Source organism: Myotis lucifugus, unplaced genomic scaffold (assembly GCF_000147115.1).
Source record: "Myotis lucifugus unplaced genomic scaffold, Myoluc2.0 scaffold_18, whole genome shotgun sequence".
Classification (NCBI taxonomy): domain Eukaryota; kingdom Metazoa; phylum Chordata; class Mammalia; order Chiroptera; family Vespertilionidae; genus Myotis; species Myotis lucifugus.
This window is the reverse complement of record NW_005871066.1, coordinates 1,774,922-1,781,481: the sequence shown is the minus strand read 5'-3', so window position 1 is coordinate 1,781,481 and position 6,560 is coordinate 1,774,922. Positions and strand designations below refer to the sequence as shown.

The following is a 6,560-nucleotide window of genomic DNA, read 5'->3' as shown; positions in this document are numbered from 1 at the left end:
AATGATCAGAGCCTCGTAGCTGTGCGGGAGACAATGTCCTGATGCAAGTGATTTCTGGTATTGGTTGAAGGATAGAAATCAAGTTTCATCCTGAGCCACTCCACAGCTGCCCCCAAATCCCCCCCTCCCCACTGTTCTTGAGGTCCTGATTAAAATGTTCCCCAAGAAACTTCCAGCATGGTTCCAGGTCCATGATACCAATAGGAAGTCGTCTAAAAGGTCATTTAAAAGTGCACAAGTTTCATGGATATTTTCTAATGTGCACTCAACGTTGCCCAGCTATCAACGTTGCTTTCCTGGAATGTTTGAGATGCCCCTGCCAATGACTCCTTCACTCCCTCCCCTCTCCCTAAGCTCCCTTCCCCCCTGCTTCCCCCACAGGGGATCTTGCCTCACATTTTACTGAGAAAATCTAAGCAATCTGCCAGGAGTGCCTTCCTCTTCCCACTACCAAGGGCACAGCCGACACCTCTATGCTCATGCGCTGAGTCTTCCTGGTACTGACACCTGGTTCATGCTTCCTACAAAGGCCATCCCTGCTGCTCTCCATCCCTGCTCCTCTCGCCTCCTCAAGTTCTGTCCTTCTACATGACCCCCTTGGTCTGCTCCATCAGGCACTCTCTCTGCAGTAGACCATAAACTAGGAACCTCCATGACCCTCTGCCGTCCTAGCCGTGCCCACATTCCACTGCTCCATGCTCAGCACAAGCTCTGGAATGAAAAAGGGGTCTGCAGTTGCTGCCTCTCTTCTCCACTTCCCCCCCCCCACAATGATGCTTCCATCCTCAGCCCCACACTCAGTGTCTCCAGGTGCTATCCATGCCTCCAGGCAGGGGGCCCAGGGATCACTGCCCTCACCTAATCTTCCTTATGGTCTCTGCGGCCTGCAACACACCGAACTCCTCCCTCCTCCCTAAAACACTGTCTTCTCTAGGCTCCCTGACTGGCTCCTCCTCTAGACCCAAGAGTGTGCCCAGGGCTGTACCTTCTCTATGGCGACCTCATCCAGCCCATGGCTGTCCATGTCATGTACCCGATGATGGCTGCCCAGCACTCACACCTGACTGCCTTCCTCCTGGACACAGAACAGGCATCTCACACTCTTCATTTTCCCCTTCCCAAGCCTTCTATTGCAGGAAACAGTGCCACTGTTTAACTGGCCCCAACACCAGGGCCATCCTCACATCCTCCCCCAATGCCAGGGCCGTCCTCACATCCTCCCTCAACACCAGGGCCATCCTCACATCCTCCCTCAACACCAGGGCCATCCTCACATCCTCCCTCAATGCCAGGGCCGTCCTCACATCCTCCCTCAACACCAGGGCCGTCCTCACATCCCCCCTCGAGGAGATCCAAATCCATCCACCAGGAAGGCCTAGGGACTTGCCCTCCAAACCTTCCTTAGACCCGCCCTGCACCAGGCAGCCCCGCAGGGACTGCGGCAGTAAACTCCTGACCTGTCCCTCGCCACCCCTGCAGTCTGTCCTTGGGCAGCGTCACTCCTCACGTAGAAGCCTCTGCCTCTGCTTATCTGTCACTTGGGCTCACAGAACGAACACCGGCAAGAAACAGAACTTCAACATTTCACAGCCCTCTTTTCGTTTCTCAAGTCAGGAGAAATTAAACATTAAAATTGTTAATGGTCTTATTGTTAAGAATCTCTGATAACCTGTGTCCACGTGACTGAGATAGCACCATTTTTCTTTCTGCCAGAGTGACTAGTCCCCGAAACCAGAGTGCCAGGCCCTCTGGCCTGGATGCCCCAACAGCGGTCCCCACACAAGAGGAGCAGAAAGGGAGGACCGTGCTCAGAGCTGGCAAAGCCACGGCGGGCATTTGATGAGCAGTTTTATTTACTGTGCCCAACGGCCAAAACAATGGGGGAGAAGAAACCAGGCCGTACAGAAAAGGGCTCTTACATGTTGAAAAGTTAGGAACGCTGAAATGTTTTCAGTAGAGAACATTATGATTCACCTCTTATAGGCTGTGGTGACCTTAAGATAACTGTGTATCTGTTCATTTAGTTAAAAACAAGAGCAGCGCATGGCATAAAAATATATAAGTACTGCCAGACGTTATAAACTAAAGTTACCCCAACACTAATTGCAGTGAGCGCTTGAGAATGATTTCGTCCATCATCAGCAAACATATGCCTCCTTTCCGAGTACCTCTCTGGGGTCGCTCCACACAGGAAGCGCTCAACCTGCCTTGGCACTGATGCTGTGATTCTGTAACGTCTCCAGACGGCACATGCCACGGTCTTGCTAACCGCTGTACACTGTCCTGTCACAGGCATATGAACTAGGCCCGGCTGGTAGACAGTTACCAGCTTTCCATTTCTTGATTATTAAAAACAATGATGCACACAGCCCTGTGTGTGTGTGTGTGTGTGTCCTTATGAGTCTACCTACTGGATAAGTTCCCAGCAGTAAAACTGTCAGGACAAAGACACATATATTTTAAACTTGGGTGGATACAGCTAAACTGCCTTCCAAAGTGGCTGCTCCAATTTAATATTTTCTATTGATTAGAAAGACAGAGAAGGGGGGAGAGAAACTTCAATTTGCTGTTTCGCTTATTTATTCATTCATTGGTTGATTCTTATATGTGCCCTTCTGCAGATCGAATCCACAACCTTGATGTATTGGACGGTGCCCTAACCACTGAACTTCCCGGCCAGGGGAGGCTGTTCCAATTTATACTCGCAACACCACAGCAGCTGGCCTCACACCTTGATTACTGAGGACAGATTTTCACCTCTTCTGAGAGAGAGATTGAGTTTCTTCTTTCATATATAGCTATATCTATATATTCATCTACATGTCTATACCAGCCGTGGGCAAACTACGGCCCGCGGGGCCGGATCCGGCCCGTTTGAAATGAATAAAACTAAAAAAAAAAAAGACCGTACCCTTTTATGTAATGATGTTTACTTTGAATTTATATTAGTTCACACAAACACTCCATCCATGCTTTTGTTCCGGCCCTCTGGTCCAGTTTAAGAACCCATTGTGGCCCTCGAGTCTAAAAGTTTGCCCACCCCTGGCCTATACCTATATATCTATAACTATAGATCTATGTATGTCTCCATATTCATATTTACATTTATCCTGCCAGGATAAACAGATACACAAACATACAGATCAACAGACAGGGAGAGAGACAGATATATAAAAACAGAGATCATTTTTGCTTATAGATTTTGGCCATCTGTTTTGGGGCATTCTAATTCCTGGAACTTGAGGAATTAGCACTCTATCTGTCATGCATATTGCCAACTGTTTTTCCTAATGCGCTGGTTTTGAATTTGTTTCTGGAATTCTTTCCAAACATCAAGCTTGTGTGGTTTTTATTTTGTCGCTGTCAAATGTGTCAATCTTTTCCTTTGTGGCTCTTGGGGTTTGTGCTGTACTTAGCGAGGCCTTTCTCACTGCGAGACTACAGATAGATTCACTGTAGGGACTTTTTAAAACAAAATTTCAGGGAAGTAAAACCAAGGGTCTGGCAACCCCAAGCTTCCTCAAATACAACAGTGGCCAAATGCATATTTATACGCTGCTTCAGGCAACACGTGACAGAGTCCACTTGCACTGCTGCCGTTCCCAGGGCAGGCACAAGGAACCGCTGCTCAGCTGCACGATCGGAAATGCCTCAGACCCTGGCTGCTCAAACACACCCATCTGCACCCATTTCCTGGGCATGTCCATGGTTATATTTCCGTGGCACTGGGGAGATGGGTGAAGCCATGACACCTGAGAGGCACACATGTTTAAGATGACCACTCGAGGCACTGTATAAAGTGTGCAAGGCCGCCCTGGCCAGTGTGGCTCCGTGGATAGAACGTTAGCCTGCGGACCAGGGTCTTGGGTTCGATTCTGGGTCAAGGGCATATATCACAGTTGCAGATTCCTCCCCAGCCCGGGCCCTGGTCAGGGCTCACACAGGAGACAACCAATCACTGTGTTTCTCTCACATCGATATTTCTCTGTCTTTCCCTCTCTCTTCCACTCTCTCTAAAATCAATGGAAAAATATCCTCGGGTGAGGATTAACAAAAAATAAAATAAAATAAAATAAAAATAAAGTGTGCAATGCAGAGGAGGGCCACCAGCCAGGTGTAAGGGCTTTTATAAGAATAACAGTGCAGGTTGTTTTTATAGATCTTCTCTTATGAATCCCCTATTTTGCTAGGAACAATCAGAAAGGGTTGTTCTATGATAGAGGAAGACAGAAAACAAATTCATCAACCAAAGCCAACACAAGCAGCACCTCTGATAGTTTTGTAAAACCCAGTACAGCTGTACGTGTGTACGCATGTGCATGTGCATGTCCTTGTCTCGCTACCGAGAGCCAAGACAGATGAAAGGGCTGGAAAAGCTGGTGTAACACCAGCTGCGGGTTCTTTATGACGCTCCCTAACACTTCCTAGCCAATGTGATGGAGACAGTTATTTTTAACCTATCTTAGTACACATGTAAAAAGTGAAAGAGCTAGCATATGCTGAGCCATATTTTCCAGTTAAACACAAAATAAAAAAATCCACCAGCAACAAGTGAACTTTACAAATTCAAAATATCTCACTTATTATACAGTAATTCCCAATTCTAGACACTGTGGCTACAGCCAAACTATTAAAGCGCTCTCTTAAAATGCAGATTCCTGGACCCCACTCCTATACCTCGTAATTCAGCTTCTTATTAGAAGGCCAGATATTGGCATTTAAAAAATGTTTTTTATTGATTTATGAGAGAAAGGGAGAGGCAGAGAGAGAAATATCACTGATGAAAGAGAATCATTGACCGGCTGCCTCCTGCACGCCCCCTACTGGCGATCGAGCCTACCACCCGGGCATGTGCCCTGACCTGGAATCGAACCATAACCTCCTGTTTCATAGTTCGACACTCAAACACGGGGCCACACGCGCCAGGTGACATCAGGATGTTTAACGCTCCTCCAGTGATTCCTGTTTGGGGAGCACTGCCCTTTAGGGAATGTGAGCCAGTCTTCTGCAGGTGGACTCCCTCTTATAACACTGCCTTGCGCACGGGCTTTCCACCCGTCCCTGACCATGCTGGGACTGCCCGGGTCCCTGCCTGGGCAGGACAAGCCCCACCTCACTGCCAGGGCCAGGCCGTGCCACAGCGTCTGTACGCTCGCGCTCAGGGTGCTGGGTAATCCCCCTCTGCCCAGCACCTAGCCTCCTCTCAAGGACTGGCTTCGCCTGTGGAAACTGGTTCATGAGCACATGGCAATAAAAAAGAAAACGGACTTCTTCTTTGGCCTAGAGAAGGCCTAGATTTAATAAATAAACACAAAGAAACTGAGCCTCTCTAATTCTAAGATGAAATAACAAGCAAGATGTACTCTTTCTGCCCAGCAAGAAAATGAGCAGCTTTAGCAGGATAAACAGAAACTATAAAAACCAAGGGAAACTGTGGTCTTGAAAGGTCAAATTAGCATGAATTCTTGCTGACTAAAGTAAGAAGATCAATGCTACGTCAGGCAAAAATGTCTCAGCTCATCATGCAGCCGCTGAAAAATGAGTCTAAATTATAATTACCATTAAGTGGAAAAGAAGGCTTCGAAAAGCAGTCCAGCCAACTCCGGCCACGCGCTCTGTTGAGCTCATCACTGGGTTTAGGTTCAAGATGTGATTGGGTAGAATGTTTAGGGGATTTTTAAGCCTCTCTAATATAATTTCCAACAAGAAAAATCTGTGGTAGTTACAGTCCCCACAATTTAATTTCAGCCAGATGCCTTTCCCTGTTTTCACATTTATTTTTAGCCACCACATGGCTGCAGGAGAAACTGAAAACGCGAGTTAGACACAGTTTTCATCGCATATGCAGTGAAAATAGTAACAGTTGGTGTATTTTCTGAAGATTAGTTTTTTTAGGAAAGCAATAAAAATGCACCGTGAACGGATATAGTTCAAATATGCTAATGGTACTACCTAAAGTATCTACAAGGAAGTGAGAAAGATAAAGATAAGCAATGCAGTCAGTAGCTAAATATTCTGTAGTATTTGGTTTAGCAGCTTTTATTTGGAAGACTTTAAAGGTGTTGTATCCAGAGTCAGCTGTCAATGAAACAGCAGGCGTGCAACACTTCTTAAACTACATTTCTATGAACTATTGTAATGACTGACCAAACTAGAAAATACTTAAACTCTCTCTTACACACACACACACACACACACACACACACGCACATGCACACGTACACGCGCACACCCTCTGACTTGAAGGGGAAGTAACAGGCTGCCTTTGGTCTTGTTTGCTTTGTCTTTTGTCTGAATTTGCTCCGAGGGCGCTGGTGGGCATGTGGGCAGGTGGATAAAAGCCAGTCAGTACAGCTGAGTGATCCCATCTGTACTGTGAGGACGGTGGAGATGACACACAAACTCAAACGGAAAGTCACTGTATGTGTCTGCACTTGACCCGGAGGGAGGCTTGCCTGTCTTGTAGTGGGAAATACAGGGAGAGCGTTCCTGATTATCCGCAATCTGCGTGTGAGGATGTTCCAGAGACCTTCCGTTTCCCACTAAAGTCATCTTCACAC

General features: G+C 47.1%; 1 protein-coding gene across 1 annotated transcript in view; it reads right to left on the bottom strand.

Moving 5' to 3' along the window:
* The window catches only part of ELMO1 (engulfment and cell motility 1), a 315,463-nt gene that overhangs the window by 253,415 nt on the left and 55,488 nt on the right, over positions 1–6,560 (bottom strand). The window lies entirely within an intron of this gene.